This window comes from Ovis canadensis, chromosome 4 (assembly GCF_042477335.2).
Source record: "Ovis canadensis isolate MfBH-ARS-UI-01 breed Bighorn chromosome 4, ARS-UI_OviCan_v2, whole genome shotgun sequence".
Taxonomy (NCBI): domain Eukaryota; kingdom Metazoa; phylum Chordata; class Mammalia; order Artiodactyla; family Bovidae; genus Ovis; species Ovis canadensis.
In genome coordinates this window covers 96,667,369-96,684,480 of record NC_091248.1, presented here as the reverse complement: position 1 = coordinate 96,684,480, position 17,112 = coordinate 96,667,369, and the positions used below count along the sequence as shown (strand labels likewise).

At 39.5% G+C, this 17,112-nt stretch overlaps 1 protein-coding gene and 1 non-coding gene across 4 annotated transcripts in view; one reads left to right on the top strand and one right to left on the bottom strand.

Annotated features, from left to right (window-relative positions):
- The window catches only part of POU6F2 (POU class 6 homeobox 2), a 503,169-nt gene that overhangs the window by 144,551 nt on the left and 341,506 nt on the right, over positions 1-17,112 (top strand). The window lies entirely within an intron of this gene.
- Positions 8,570-8,641, bottom strand: TRNAS-AGA (transfer RNA serine (anticodon AGA)). Its single transcript has one exon. It is a non-coding gene; the product is annotated as a tRNA-Ser (tRNA).

The window sequence follows — 17,112 nt, the reverse complement described above, 5'->3', positions numbered from 1 at the left end:
TAATTTATTGCAAATATTGAGTATAGGTCCTTGTGTGATACAATAGGTCCTTGTTGGTTATCTTTTTTACATATAGCAGTGTGTTTATGTTAATCTCAAGCTCCTAATTTATTCCTCCCCCTTTCCCCTTTAGTATCCATAAGTTTGTTTTCTGTGTCTGTGAGTCTATTTCTGTTTTGTAAAAAATATCTTTTGTACCTTATTTTTAGATTCCGCATATATGTGATATCGCATATTTGTCTTTTCTGTCTGGCTTACCTCACTTAGTATGACAATCTCTAGGTCCATACATGTTGATGCAAATGGCATTATTTCATTCTTTTTTATGGCTGAGTAATATTCCATTGTATACATGGACCACACCTTCAGATATGACTATTTTTAACAGGGGGAAGAATGAGAGGATGTGGCAAAAATAAAATGAAGAAAGAGCTCCTTTTAAAAAAGGCATCTTCTCTTTGTATAATGTAGGTTTGTGGCTCTGTCAGTGGCTATTCTTATCTGAATTATGGAAGCATTTATTGGTTATGGGCCAAATTCAACTCTTGAGCACTTGTTCCCATTTACAGATGAGAAAGTAAGAGATTGTTCTTAGTTAACTAACTCATTCATTTTCTTACAGTAAAGTAGGGTACATCTACTCAGCAGATCTGTACCTGGGTTTTATCTTTGGCACTGAGACATTCAGAGCCATCTCTAGTTCAATTTGGCAAGGCAGTTGTTATCATTATCATTATCATTTATTGAGCATTTATGTGATGCCAGGCACTTTACTAAGCACTTTACATATATAATCTCATTTAATCCCACAACACCTTGACATGGCTATCATCTATTTTCTGCAGATGAGAAAATGAAGAAATAGGTTAACTGTTTAATATTACACAACCCATAAATGAGAAAAGAGCTCGCCATGCAATTGAATTCCAGAGTGCCATAACTCGAGCATCTCTTGCTGATACAATGGCCAAGAGGAATCAGAAACCCAGGTTAGAAAGGTTCAATGAGAACAAACTATCAGGGCTGCTAAGGAAGCAAAATAGGCTATGCAAGCATCTCAAAGGACAGGAATGGCTGCTGCAAAGACTCCCACAGAGGCAGCACCTAAGCAAAAGATTGTGAAGACTGTGAAGTTTTCTGCTTCTTGACTTGGCGGAAAACACTAAGTTAGCAGATCAGATTTTTAAAATAAAAATCTGGGTATAACTTAAAAACAAACAAACAAACAAACAAACAGTAACAACAACAACGAACAATGAGGAAAGGAGGATTTGAAGCCAAGTCTTTCCAATCCCCAAAGCCCTTCTCTTTTCCTCTAAACTACTGATCTAAGCTCCATAACGTCCCTGCCATGGTGGCTCAGACAGTAAAGAATCTGCCTGCAATGCTGGAGATGCAAGTTAGATCCCTGGGTAGGGAAGATATCCTGGAGAAGGGAATGGTTGCCCACTCCAGTATTCTTGCCTGGAGAATTCCATGGACAGAGGAGTCTGACGGGCTACAGTCCATGGGGTCGCAAAGAGTCAGACATGACTGAGCAGCTAACACTTTCAACCACTTTAACAGGATATTTGGTGCTTTCACTCTCTGCAGACCTATGCCCTTCTCTTTTTCCAGAACATCTTTCCCTCTTCCCTCTGGTGTTAGGTACCTTGATAATGCCTCTCCAAATAAAAAATCTTCAGATTTTTCATTTATACTCAGATTTTTATATAACACCTTCGAAGAGTATTTGCACATCAAGGAGAAAAAGTCTTAGACAGAAAAACAAAAAGAATTTTAGGAAGAAATTTTAGGGGTTCAAGGGTGAATTAAACACCTATTCTGATTTCTCTGAAATGACTTTATGTTGTGGTTACCTTCTTATTTGTACGTGGAACTTGAGAAAACTCCCTTTTCAAAGTGAATTACAGCCAAAAGTCGCTTATCAATTTTGTGTTTTTTGAAAGATAGGCTTATTTCAAAAGAATTCACGAGTGTGTACCGAGAAAATTACTTAATAGCAAATAAATTATTGCTTCACTTGTTGTATAATAAATTCCTATGATAATAAATCTGTGTAGTTGCTGAAAGCCTGAGCTTGGGGATGTGGAGCAGCAGAGAAGTAAACAGAAATGACTCACAAGGAAAGGACAAAACTTGAGTTACCAAATTATCCTCCCCAGAAAACCAAGTCCCAAATTGATAGCCCCAGGCGAGAGATAAAACAAACAAACAAAACCAAATGAAAGCATGACAGAAGACTTTTGGTTAAATATGAGAGATTGAGAACACATGCATTTCTCTCTACTTGCTACCAAAACACAATAATAACCACAAAGGAATTTTTAAAGGTATAAAACTCTAACGACAAAGAGGAGGAAAGAGGAGATGGTCCTGAATAGGGTCTGTCAACAAGCTTTTAGAAGAGGGGAAATGGATGAGTAATAACTGATGTAACTGAGAAAAGACAGTGGAGCCCTTACTGCAGCCAATTCACGTGCCAGAGGCCCCGGTCCTCTCTGGAACTTGGAGATGCCTAATCCCTCTGCACAGTGTATGTTAGGGAAACAAGAGGATTGGTTGAAATCTTATAAAGGGCAGTTGGAGCTCCAAGACTTTTTTTTCAACCCCCCTCAGAAAGTGAGTGATTTCTCCCCAGCCCAGTGGAGACAGCAACCTCATTCTCTAGGGAAACTGAAACAAAGAGAGTCAGACCAACCCAGACATCCAGGAACAACCAGACTAGTAAGGGGGAAGCCAAAGGTCTGAAAACGAGGGCGCTGAGTGAGAAGCGGACCTACAGAAGTTGGACTCTCGATTCCCAATCCCTGTTCAGCCTCTGGAACACCAGTAGTTAGTCTTCCTCCCTCATATCACCACCACCACCACATTTTCCCGTAAACAGAAGATTGGAGGAAACTTCTCTGGAGAAATGGTGAAAGTCCAGTGGAAAAAACCTACTGGGATGACATTGAGTGTTCCCCAGCAAAATGCCTGGTTCTCTACCTAATAAATTGTAAGCTGATAAAATCTACCAGTGTATAGTGGGCTCAATCAGTGTTTTATTGCTGTACTTTTATATACCTACTGACGGCTAAGGATTACCTAATATTAGAGGAAAACCTGCAATATGAAGGGAAGATGATAAAGAAACAGCTGTGGGGGAGGAGTTCTGAAAAATGGAACTAAATATCAGTTCAGTTCAGTTCAGTCGCTCAGTCGTGTCCGACTCTTTGCCACCCCATGAATCGCAGCATGCCAGGCCTCCCTGTCTATCACCAACTCCTGGAGTTCACCCAGACTCACGTCCATCGAGTCCGTGATGCCATCCAGGCATCTCATCCTCTGTCATCCCCTTCTCCTCCTGCCCCTAATCCCTCCCAGCATCAGAGTCTTTTCCAATGACTCAGCTCTTCACATGAGGTGGCCAAAGTACTGGAGTTTCAGCTTCAGCATCATTCCCTCCTAAGAAATCCCAGGGCTGATCTCCTTCAGAATGGACTGGTTGGATCTCCTTGCAGTCCAAGGGACTCTCAAGAGTCTTCTCCAACACCACAGTTCAAAAGCATCAATTCTTCAGCGCTCAGCCTTCTTCACAGTCCAACTCTCACATCCATACATGACCACAGGGAAAACCATAGCCTTGACTAGATGGACCTTAGTTGGCAAAGTAGTGTCTCTGCTTTTGAATATGCTATCTAGGTTGGTCATAGCTTTTCTTCCAAAGAGTAAGTGTCTTTTGATTTCATGGCTGCAACCAACATCTGCAGTGATTTTAGAGCCCCCCAAAATAAAGTCTGACACTGTTTCCACTGTTTCCCCATCTATTTCCCATGAAGTGATGGGACTGGATGCCATGATCTTCGTTTTCTGAATGTTGAGCTTTAAGCCAACTTTTTCACTCTCCACTTTCACTTTCATCAAGAGGCTTTTTAGTTCCTCTTCACTTTCTGCCATAAGGGTGGTATCATCTGCATATCTGAGGTTATTGATATTTCTCCCAGCAATCTTGATTCCAGCTTGTGCTTCTTCCAGTCCAGTGTTTCTCATGATGTATTCTGCATATAAGTTAAATAAGCAGGGTGACAATATACAGCCTTGATGTACTCCTTTTCCTATTTGAAACCAGTCGGTTTTTCCATGTCCAGTTCTAACTGTTGCTTCCTGACCTGCATACAGGTTTCTCAAGAGGAAGGTCAGGTGGTCTGGTATTCCCATCTCTTGAAGAATTTTCCACAGTTTATTGTGATCCACACAGTCAAAGGCTTTGGCATAGTCAATAAAGCAGAAATAGGTGTTTTTCTGGAACTCTCTTGCTTTTTCCATGATCCAGCGGATGTTGACAATTTGATCTCTGGTTCCTCTGCCTTTTCTAAAACCAGCTTGAACATCAGGAAGTTCACGGTTCACATATTGCTGAAGCCTGGCTTGGAGAATTTTGAGCATTACTTTACTAGCATGGGAGATGAGTGCAATTGTGCGGTAGTTTGAGCATTCTCTGGCATTGCCTTTCTTTTGGATTGGAATGAAAACCGACCTTTTCCAGTCCTGTGGCCACTGCTGAGTTTTCCAAATTTGTTGGCATATTGAGTGCAGCACTTTCACAGCATCGTCTTTCAGGATTTGAAATAGCTCCACTGGAATTCCATCACCTCCACTAGCTTTGTTCATAGTGATGCTTTCTAAGGCCCACTTGACTTCACATTCCAGGATGTCTGGCTCTAGGTGAGTGATCATGCCATTGTGATTATCTGGGTCATGAAGATCTTTTTTGCACAGTTCTTCTGTGTATTCTTGCCACCTCTTCTTAATATCTTCTGCTTCTGTTAGATCCATACCATTTCTGTCCTTTATCGAGCCCATCTTTGCATGAAATGTCCCCTTGGTATCTCTAATTTTCTTGAAGAGATCTCTAGTCTTTCCCATTCTATTGTTTTTCTCTATTTCTTTGCATTGATCACTGAAGAAGGCTTTCTTATCTCTTCTTGCTATTCTTTGGAACTCTGCTTTCAGATGCTTATATCTTTCCTTTTCTCATTTGTTTTTCACCTCTCTTATTTTCACAGCTATTTGGTAGGCCTCCCCAGACAGCCATTTTGCTTTTTTTGCATTTCTTTTCCATGGGGATGGTCTTGATCCCTGTCTCCTGTACAATGTCACGAACCTCATTCCATAGTTCATCAGGCACTCTATCTATCAGATCTAGTCCCTTAAATCTATTCCTCACTTCCACTGTATAATCATAAGGGATTTGATTTAGGTCATACCTGAATCGTCTAGTGGTTTTTCCTACTTTCTTCAGTTTAAGTCTGAATTTGGTAATAAGGAGTTCATGATCTGAGCCACAGTCAGCTCCTGGTCTTGTTTTTGTTGACTGTATAGAGCTTCTCCATTTAGGCTGCAAAGGATATAATCAATCTGATTTCGGTGTTGACTATCTGGTGATGTCCATGTGTAGAGTCTTCTCTTGTGTTGTTGGAAGAGGGTGTTTGCTATGACCAGTGCATTTTCTTGGCAAAACTCTATTAGTCTTTGCCCTGCTTCGTTCCACATTCCAAGGCCAAATTTGCCTGTTACTCCAGGTGTTTCTTGACTTCCTACCTTTGCATTTCAGTCCCCTATAATGAAAAGGACATGTTTGAGGGTGTTAGTTCTAAAAGGTCTTGTGGGTCTTCATAAAACCATTCAACTTCAGCTTCTTCAGCATTACTGGTTGGGGCATAGACTTGGATTACTGTGACATTGAATGGTTTGCCTTGGAAAGGAACAGAGGTCATTCTGTCGTTTTTGAGATTGCATCCAAGTACTGCATTTTGGACTCTTTTGTTGACCATGATGCCTACTCCATTTCTTCTGAGGGATTCCTGCCCGCAGTAGTAGATATAATGGTCATCTGAGTTAAATTCACCCATTCCAGTCCATTTTAGTTCGCTGATTCCTAGAATGTCGATGTTCACTCTTGCCATCTCTTGTTTGACCACTTCCAGGTTGCCTTGATTCATGGACCTGACATTCCAGGTTCCTATGCAGTATTGCTCTTTACAGCATCGGACCTTGCTTCTATCACCAGTCACATCCACAACTGGGTATTGTTTTTGCTTTGGCTCCATCCCTTCATTCTTCTGGAGTTATTTCTCCACTGATCTCCAGTAGCATATTGGGCACCTACTGACCTGGGGAGTTCCTCTTTCAGTATCCTATCATCTTGCCTTTTCATACTGTCCATGGGGTTCTCAAGGCAAGAATACTGAAGTGGCTTGCCATTCCCTTCTCCAGTGGACCGCATTCTGTCAGACCTCTCTACCATGACCCGCGCGTCTTGGGTTGCCCTGCAGGCATGGCTTGGTTTCATTGAGTTAGACAAGGCTGTGGTCCTAGTGTGATTAGATTGACTAGTTTTCTGTGAGTATGGTTTCAGTGTGTCTGCCCTCTGATGCCCTCCTGCAATACCTACGATCTTACTTGGGTTTCTCTTACCTTGGGCGTGGGATATCTCTTCACGGCTGCTCCAGCAAAGCACAGCTGCTGCTCCTTACCTTGGACAAAGGGTATCTCCTTACCGCTGCCCTTCCTGACCTTCAACGTGGGATAGCTCCTCTAGGCCCTCCTGCACCTGCGCAGCCACCACTCCTTGGATGTGGGGTTGCTCCTCCCGGCCGCCCCTACCTCGGACGCGGGGTAGCTCCTCTCAGCCATTCTGTGCCCTTACAGCCTGGAACTCTCGGCCACTGCCCCGACCTCGGACGTGGAGTAGCTCCTTTCAGCCGCGCTCAGTGTGCCGGTCACAGCTGCTGGCCAGTCGCAGCCGCCTGCGCTTAGAACTAAATATGGACTAAGATAAAATTTGAAGAAAATAATAATCCCCTCAGCAACCTAAGATACTACAATTATGAAACAAGAAAGGAGTGCTACAGGAAAGGGACGTTCAGAGATCAAGAGAAAGCTCTTTGAAATAAAAAATATATATATATGTATATTATATATATGACAGTTGAAATTAAAATTAAGTTGAAGGTTTGGAAGAGAGAATTGAAATCTGTGGTTCATTTTCAGAAAAGTAGAGACTGAGCATAAGATAGAATACTTTCAAAATAAGAGGGTAGAACCGAGAAATTCACCATCTAATTAACAGGAACAATACAAGAAGAATGCAGAATATAAAAGGGAGGAAACTATCAAAGAAGTAGCACAAACTAATTGCCCATAAATGAAGGACATGAGCTTCCAGATCAAAGATCAAAAAGTCTGCTACATACCTTGGATATAATGGATGACAAAATATTGTGGCATTATGACATTTTAGAGCATTCTGAACATTTTCAGAAACAACAAAAGGGGCACATATCAAGAATTGAGATGGTGTTCATTTTCTTGATGTAACTTAAGAGCTTAGATGACAATAGAGCAATGCTTAGAATTCTACAAGGTAAGAGATAGTGTTCAGTTTTCAAAAAATGTATCTCCCATAAACTGCTTCTTGGGGAGCTCCTGAAGGATGTCCTCCACCAAAATGAGAGGATAAACCAAGAAGGGTGGACTGAGAGCCATAGGAGCTGCGATCCAGAAGGAGGGAGAGAATTACCAGGAGGATAGTAAACAAGGCCTGGAGAACAGGCATTTCCATTTGAAACTGGAGAATGTTGGGGCATTCAGGGCTGTCTCACAAGTTTGAAAGGGCACTGTCAAGATGCCTGATGTGTTCAACAACATTGAGGGCATTTTATAGAGTTTGGGAGAAGAAACAATAATACGTGGATAGAGAATTACTAAATAAATAGACAAGGTAATTATTACCAAAATTTTAAAGAAATAAGTAAATATAATAATTGCTCACTGTATTAGTTGGGAACAAGTACATAACAACAATAATGTAAACATCAAAGACTGACTTATTCAAAAGCAGTGGTGTCATTATTTGGGGAGGGAGCCAAAAGAAGAATGGAGCAAGGGAGAGAGAAAATGGGATAGAGAAGTAAGTTCTCATCTTCCAAATGAGAAAGCTATAAATAATAGCTAAAATAGGAAAATCAAGAAATAGAATGGTGAGCATCTTATTTAGAAATATGAGTATGGAGGGGAACTAAGGAGCAAAGAAGAAGGGGCAGGGTAAGCAGTTTCTCCTATAAGCTTTGTTCTACTTGACTTAAAATCTGCTGCTGTGTTGCTTCAGTAAAAATTAAAAGTGAATTTACAAGCCTGAAAATCTGATTTATGGAAAAGTAATTTTATTTCAGACCAAAATTAGTAGTGGCTTTGGTTCATTATCATATCATATCTCTATGATTGAGTGCTAAGTTGCTTCAGCTGTGTCCGACTCTTTGCTACCTTATGGACCATAGCCCACCAGGCTCCTCTGTCCATAGAATTCTCCAGGCAAGAATACTTAAGTGGGTTGCCATATCCTCCTCCAGGGCATCTTTCTGACCCAGAAATTGAAACTGCATGTCTCTCGAAAGTGAAAGTGAAGTCGCTCAATTGTGTCTGACTTTGCGACCCTGTGAACTGTAGCCCACCAGGCTCCTTCCCTCCACGGGATTCTCCAGGCAAGACTACCGGAGTAGGTTGCCATTTCCTTCTCCAGGAGATCTTCCCAACCCAGGGATCGAACCTGGGTCTCCCGCATTCTAGGCAGATGCTTTAACCTCTGAGCCACCAGGGAAGCAGTCCCTTGAATTGGCAGGTAGGCTCTTTACCACTAGCACCACCTTGGAAGCCCTATCATATCTCCAGGTTGGTAAAAGTAAATGCTATAAATGGTTCAAATACAAGGTAATGTTTGATAAAACTAAGAGTTTGGAATTCATAGAAAAGGAAGGAGTCTGTGATGAATTGAAGGTCTTAGAGAAGGGGCACACAAGGCCCTTATATGATGCTATTTGCAATGGTGTGTTATAAAAGTTAATGTGCTGCATGGTACGGAGGAATTTTATGCTAATACTTCTTTACCAGAGCTTGACAAGCATTACACCATTTACTGACCAGAAGCCCATTAATTCCTTGTAAATGATAATATTTATGAAACAAATTCAGTACTATATGAAACTTCATACATCTGGCTCTATAATGCCCTGTGTACTTAATTGTTTATAACACCAGGATAAGACCCCAACCAATGAAACAGACCTCCATCTTTCCTGAAAAGTCATAGTTTTAATAAAAAGCAGCACATTGTACATAATATATTTCTGACTGTTATGTTAATTTGTTGATCAATAAAGTATGCTTCTTTTTTGTGGCTATCCCATGAGAGATATAGATGAAGAGAAACCCAAATTTTCAAATTTATTGACTTAGCTCAGCAAGGTGACCTTTATATCAAAAAATTTTCTATCCCATTCTTTTGTATTTCATTTTTAAAATGTTAATTTCTTTCCAGAGTCATGAAATCAATCAAAGTGAAATAATGGTAGCATTTATTTAAAAAAATAGAATAAAATAGAATGTTGCAGAACATTATGGAAAGGAATATTTGTGATATAATTTGAAAAATAACACACAATTCCATATTGCTTCCTTATAAGATACAATTCCATATTGCTTCCTTAATAGAAACCCTGTCCCTTTTACTATACCTTTCAAAAACTTCATCCTCATTAGAATCTGCTAGAGCAGTGCCAAGAATAGTGAGAATTATATCAACCAGAGAAATTTGGCAAACCAGCAGTTTTGGTGCTCAACAGAATTTTTAGCCAATTTGCAAAAGTCTTCTAGGCTACTCAGCTATTTTTCATTCCTTAATGGAAATGTTAACCATGATATATAGTGGAAAAAAACATTGCTATGCAAAGAATCTCAGTGAGGACAATCACTGTTCTGTAAAGTTTTATTTCAGTGGTAGGTACAGGAGTTCCCAACCTTTTTAGCATCAGCAATTGTTTTGTGGAATATAATTTTTCCAGAGATGGAGGGTTGGTTTTAGGATATTCAGGCACATTACATTTATCGTGCACTTTATTTCTGTTATTATTACCTTGTGATATATGAGAATCTAGTTTGAGAATCTAATGCCACCACTGATCTCACAGGAGAGAGTTCGTGGTGATGTGAGAGATGGGGAGAATCACGTCCTGTTGTGCAGCGCAGTTCTAACAGGCCAAGGACCACTGCCAGTCCAGGGCCCAGGATTGGTAACCCCTGGATGGATGGATGGATAGATAGATAGATCAGTCGATAACTAGGGCAAGTTACTTATCCTCTGGGAACCTCAATTTCCTCCTTTGTTGAATAAGAATATCTTCCTCGTATGATTCTTTACAAGATTAAATGTGACGATACCTGTTATACTGTTCCCAGTTCATAGCAGAGAGAAAACCCTCAGTAGAGGCTAGCTTTCATTGTCAAAGGTTTTTTCTCTCCTGGACAAGTCTCTCACCAGAATTTTTTTGCTAAGTGGCCTAGTTAAGCCTGGCAATTTATAAATGACATCCCCAACTTCTCAGGTGGTACTAGTGGTAAACAAATCTGCCTGCCAATGCAGGAAACTTGAGTTTGATCCCTAAGTTGGGAAGATCCCCTGGAGGAAGAAATGGCAACCTGCTCCAGTCTTCTTGCCTGGGAAATCCCATGGACAAAGGAGCCTGGTGGCCTACAGTTGATGGGATCAAGAAGAGCTGGACACAACTGAGCATGCATGCTTAGAGAACCCCAGCTGGTTGGGAAAGATGGGTCAGTATTTGTCTGTCAAAACTTGTGCTTCTCATTCTTCTTCCTTCATTACCTTCTAATATTTCTGCTGTTTTCTTATTTATGTGATTTGGCCAGTGTATCTTTGTTCAAAAATTTTTATGTCCATCAAAAAGGAAAAATTTAATGTGCATTAGCTTAGCTTATTTGATGCCATATAGATAAGTATTTAATAATCAGATTTAGGTAGCATTGGTGATAAGCTGAGAGTAAGTGATCTGATTCCATTCCAATTTTCCTACCTAATTTGCAATGAAATCTTAAGCCCATCATTTGAAATGTGATTTTGGCAAATATCTGTTTTATGAAATGTGTATAGTATATATACTTTGCAAAAAGATTTTGCACTTCCTGAAATTTGTGCTGCAACCTACTTTTAGTCATGAATTTTCCTTGTGTGTTTAGAATATGGCTAATTTATACCATCAACAGAATTTGCATGCACTGGGGTTTGGGCACAGCACGAGGAGCAACAGGACCTAGTGGGAAACGCACACACACTTGGAATGAGCAGACCTCCACTCAAAAGCTCCACCTGGTACAGTGGGTCCTGGTGCAAGCTAACCTGTAAAGAGACTCCATTTCTCTGGCAGTTGAATGGGCAAGTTTATAGTCCACTGTGAGAAATAAAGTTTGCAAAGTATTTAGCACAGGGTCCCCTGCAGAATAAGCAGGAAAAGTAGCTTTAACAAAATAATTTGAGGTATACATATACCTGGGAGAGGGGAAAGAGTCTAAGGAAGCAGGAATATTGCCTTTCCCTGATGCTCTTTTCTTTTTTCTTTATTTTAAACTGACCACTTCTGTCTCAACTTGCTTGCTGATTGGGATTCAGCTGGAAACCTAAACTGGGGAGGTCATGGATACAGATGCCTCTCAATGTTCCACCAGTTACGAGCAAGTAATAGACTTAATTTCTTTAAGTTTCCTCTGGCTCAGCTGATAAAGAATCTGCCTGCAATCTAGGAGACCTGGGTTTGATCCCTGGATGGGGAAGATCCCTTGGAGAAGTAAATGGCAACCCACTCCAGTACTTTTGCCTGGAGAATTCCATGGACAGAGGAGACTGGCAGGCTACAGTCCATGGGGTTGCAAAGAGTTGGACATGACTGTGTAACTAACTTTCTTTTGCTTTTTCGAATACAGAACCGCTTTCAGTTATTGTGCCAATGAGAACTGATATGCATAAATCAACTGTCATGGAAACAGACAAAAGTATTAACAGTAGGTCCTCAATAGTGCTAAAATGCTGCAAATGGATAATCTGAACAATAGAAGCCACCGTTTGGTTTTGCTATATGTCATATGCACTTTCTCTTTCTTTGTCAGCCTGCTTTCCTGTGACAGGGGTACATATTCCCCAGCCCCTGGGGACAACAACTGGATGATTGGTTCCTTCATCATCCAGAAATAGGAAAGCCCCAAACACAGATGTAAGTTAATAACCAAGGAATCAAGTGTTCAGAGAGTTGGTAGGAAATAGAACACTTTTTTGATTGGATACTTGCAGGGGAAAAAAGAATTCTTCAAATTTCTTTTCTTTGGACCTAAATTAAAACATCTACTTCTAAAATGTAATTCCTTGTAGTTAAGCACAATTTCTCACATATTACAGAATCAATTGCTTTTGAATTTGGGGGCATTTTCAAAAATCTGTGGATTTTCTTTATTATCCTTTTTGGCTTGACCAGGATTTGAAATACAATGACATTTCTATTATCTCTCACTCATTTTCAAAATGTCTTGGTCATTTTTAAAGCATCTAGTTTGATTGTACTGCCTCATAGCAATGATGCCTCTGTTTCTTGGAGAGGGAGTTTTAGCATTCCTTAATCTTTATGCTATTTTTTATTCTTTTTTAAAATTACAGTGTATATACTGACATTTCAATGACTTCAACATGTCAAGAAGAAAAAACCAAGTAACTTATTTTAGAATCTGTAGCTTAATTTTTAAAAGTGTTTGTGTACATACCTATGGTATAGATTATATTGCATCTATGCACACCCCCATGACTATACATGACTAGGAAACCAAAAATGGTCTCCAAGCCTACATAACCTTACCCTACCTTCATTTCCTTGTCTACAGAGTAGGCTTTTCCTGACTTATGCTTGTGTAGATCTGGTGCAGATTAATGAGCCAACATCTATGTAACATTATATCTGAATGCTTAGGGAAACAAGAGCAGTGGGAAAAAACACTCCTGGTTGGTTTGCCAGGAAATTTAGTTTGCTAGTAAATTTTCATCAACACGGAAATTTTATTTATCTTTGCGCATTTTCAGAAATGAAAACGCACCATGAAAATGTAGTGTTTGATGGTCAACAATCATACTTTTTAATGAAATGCCCATCCTTGGAATAAATAACTTCCCGGACAGTGGGAGGACTCTTACTGCCATCATTCTGGTGGCAATAGTAGCTTCCGAGACATATTGGAGAGTGTAATTCTCAAATGTTCTCCTGCACAGTACTATGGGCTCATTTCCTAGAAGCAAATTAAAACCCACAAAACCCAAAAGCCCATTGGTTATAATTGAGTCTTATAGCAACACCACGGCAAGCATTCAGTGGATATGAATCAGTGACTCATAGAACAACTCACTAGTGGCCAAGGTTCTTCTGATAAATTTTCCTGTCTCTCTCTGTAAAACCAAGTATATCTTCAGCAGTAGAATTTACCTACATGTTGGTTGAGACAGCTGGTGGAGGTACAGATACATCCTTAGGTTTCTGGTCAGGCTTTTACTTTTTGTCCCTTCTTTATATTTCCTTTGTGTGTGTGTATGTTCATAGAAGAAAGCAGTGTTGAGGTTGCCTGTGAAAACACTGAGAGATGTACCAAAATAATCCAAGTTTGTATGAAGCCACTAATGTTAAATGTCTATTAAAATGTCAATGTCTTATATAATCTAATAACATTATATATCATAATTTACATAGTATTATAGATCGTGAGCCCTTCTGTGAAGATTCTTATCAGAATCCCCTTTATTTTTTCAATCTTTCTTTTTATTTGCACTTTAACTTCCATGGAAGAATACCATTATTCACTTCAAAAATGGAAAAAAAAAAAAAACAAACCATGCCTTTAGACTTGAAATCAAGTCCCTACTTTAAAACTTAGGAAGCATGTCCATGTGAGGTAAGCATTTCTATATCTGTGGCAGTGTGTTAGCAGAAAGATTCCTATACAGTTGGAATTCAACATTAGATGGTATTTTAAAAGCTGAAATTAGATTCTCTGCTTTGATTATTCCATTGTGGGTCCCCAGTTATATTTTAGTGTCCTTCACCCTTTCCTCCTTTATTATTTATAACCCGTACTCTTTGAGCAATGACCAGTACTAATCTGTAACCTTCTGTCCCTCTGCCTGATTCGCTGCCTCTTTTGAAATTCCAAGATTGAAGCATATATTCTGAGACTTTCTGTTAAAAAATATATTACATTTTTTTCATATTTCTGAGCCTGAAATGAGAGTCAGTGCTGGGTTTGCTTGTCTCATTCATTTTCAGCAGGCTGGCTTAAAATAAGAGAGAGAAAAAAAAAGAGGGGGAGTAGAGAGAAAGTATAGAGATGTCACACTTTTATATTCATTATGTTATAATATCTCTCACATGAGCACACAGATATACTTTTGCGTACACATTTTTACTTTTTTCTTTTTTTGCTCTCTTGATTGCTAGATTAATGCATTGGGTCTTTCTTATTTCCCTTGTCTTGCTTTTTTCCCCCCTCTATCTGCAGTAGCTAGACCTAAATAATAATAAAAACAAAGAATAGCAATTCATTTGTATTTGGTGTGCATTAAAAAGAAGTGGGGCAGAAAGCAGCATTAGTGGTAAATTCCCTGAGGACCCAAGATTCCCACCGGTTCCAGTCTCCTGAATGGTGCTTGTCCCTCCCACGCAGCTAATGACTGAAATAGGATCCATTGCCACCGGGAGCTTTTAATTTCTTTACATTGTTCAGGTCGCTCTGATGCGATGCAAAGTGACAGCTTCCATTTCAGGCTGGCTCATTATCAGCTCTTACACCAGACAGCCAGGATATACATCTTTATCTGCACATTGGAATTAACCCTCATCGCTATGAAAACTGAATTTGGCTTGGCTGAGGTATGTGGTATAAAGTCACGTGGGCCTGTGTGCAAACCATGTCATAACCAAAGAAAAGGAACGTGGAGGCAAGGCATGGATTCTTCAGGAATCACAAACTGAAAAGCTTCAGTTTGGTTCAAATCCACCACTTAAAGGGCAATAAAACTTCTGAGGAAGGTCCAGCTGTGAGACGGTGAAGGCAAATTTAAGATGTAGATCTGGAAAAGGATGTAAGGCTCCTTGGCTTTCTGCTGTCTACTCCTGACTGTTAGACTCAGCCATGACCATGCAGTCATTGTCAGATATTGGGTCAGTCTGTGCCAGTTAAGTATGTATCCTGAGTTTCTTTTTCTTCTAGGAATGTCTTCATGAACTATGGCATGGTTCATGGATTTCTGCCAAGTTCAGTCTTTGTTTAAAAATTGAAGTTATCAAATCTGGCCTTAGCTTCTCCTAAGCAGGCCACAGCCAACAATTCAGAGTCCAGATTCTCAGTATTTTAATAATCTATTCCCCTTCATTTGAAGACTGACCCTCTCTAATGCTGCATATGAGAAAGCTGAAACCCTTTGTGTGTATAATCTTTCTTAAATTACACAGAGATATGTACACACAGATATTTGTAATCTATACCAAGGTATACTTACCTGCAAGATGTTTACTGGTGTTGAGTGTAGAGAGTGAGTTTGCTCAGTGGGCTAGAGAAATAAGTAAAAGATTGAAAAGTACTTGAAATATGTTTTAGATATACTTTCCAACCACTGTTCAGTAGAAATTAAATGTGAGCCACATGCTCAGTCACTTCAGTCACGTCTGACTCTTTTGCAGCCCTATGGACTGTAGCCCCCCAGGCTCCTCTGTCCATGGGATTTTCCAGGCAAGAATACCAGAGTGGGTTGCCATGTCCTTCTCCAGGAGATCTTCCCTACCCAGGGATCAAACCCACATCTCCTGCATTGCAAATGGATTCTAACCCACCTGGGAAATCCCATATGTAATTTTAAATTTTCTAGTAAGCACATTTAAGAAGTAAAAAGAAACAGGTGAAATAAGTTTTTAAAAATTTATTTAATCTAATATATATATAAAATGCTACCATTTCAACATGTACATTAAAATTGTATATGGGTTCAAGTTAAAATTATTGGGATATTTTATATTCTTCTTATTTGTATTTATAGTCTTTCAAATCCTATATGTCGTTTACACTTCACAGCACATTGCAATCAGACTTGGCAGATTTGAAGTGCTCAAATATCCGCATGTGGCTTGTGACTGCTGTAACAGACAGCAGAACTTTAGACAGACATAGTGACTCTTGAGAAGTTATTATTCCTTTACCAAAATGTGGCCAGTTGAAAAATAACGAAGAGGAATTATTTTAGTCTGTTCTGGCTGCTATAACAAAGTATCATAACAAACTAGTGGCTTAAAAAAATCCTACAGATTCCACATATAAGTGATATCACGCAGTATTTGTCTTTCTGTGTCTGACTTATTTCACTTTAGCATAATGCCTTCCAAAGCCATCTGTGTTGGTGCAAATGGCGAAATTTCATTCTTTTTTTAGGGCTGAGTAGTATCCCATCGTATGTATCTAGCACACCTTCTTTATATATTCATTGGTCAATGGACATTTAGATTGCTTTCATGTCTTGGCTATTGTGAATAGTGCTGTTATGAACACTGGGGTGCATATATCTTTTTGAATTAGTGTTTTTGTGGTTTTTTTGGATATATACCCAGGAATGGAATTGCTGGGTCACATGGTAATTCTGTTTTTAAAGAAACCTCCATACTGCTTTCCACAGTGGCTGCACCAGTGTACAACAAGATAGTGAATACAACAAAAAAAAGTAGCAGCCTGAAAGCCAGAAAGAGATTTTCCACCAGACCTGACCATGTTGATATTCCAATCTTGGACTTTCAGTCTACAGAACTATATGTATATATAATGTCCATTGTTCATAAAAAAAAAAAGAAGTAGAAACAGACTCACAGATGTAGAGAACAAACTAGTGGTTATCAGGGAGGAGAGGGCAGGGCTGGGGTGGGCAAATGGGAGGTACAAACCACTGGGTATAAGACAGGCTCAAGATTGTATAACATATACAACAAGGGAAATATAGCCAATATTTTGTAATAACTGTAAATGGAGTGTAACCTTTTAAAATCATGTAAAATTTAAGCAAATTAAAAAAAATTATCCACTCAGAAATATTATTTCTCACAGTGCTTAGAAGTAAGTCCCAGATCAGGCTGCTAGCCTGATTAGATTCTCATTCAAACCCTCTTCTGGGTTGCATGGACAAACTCTCAAGTATGTCCTGGCCTGGTACAAGGG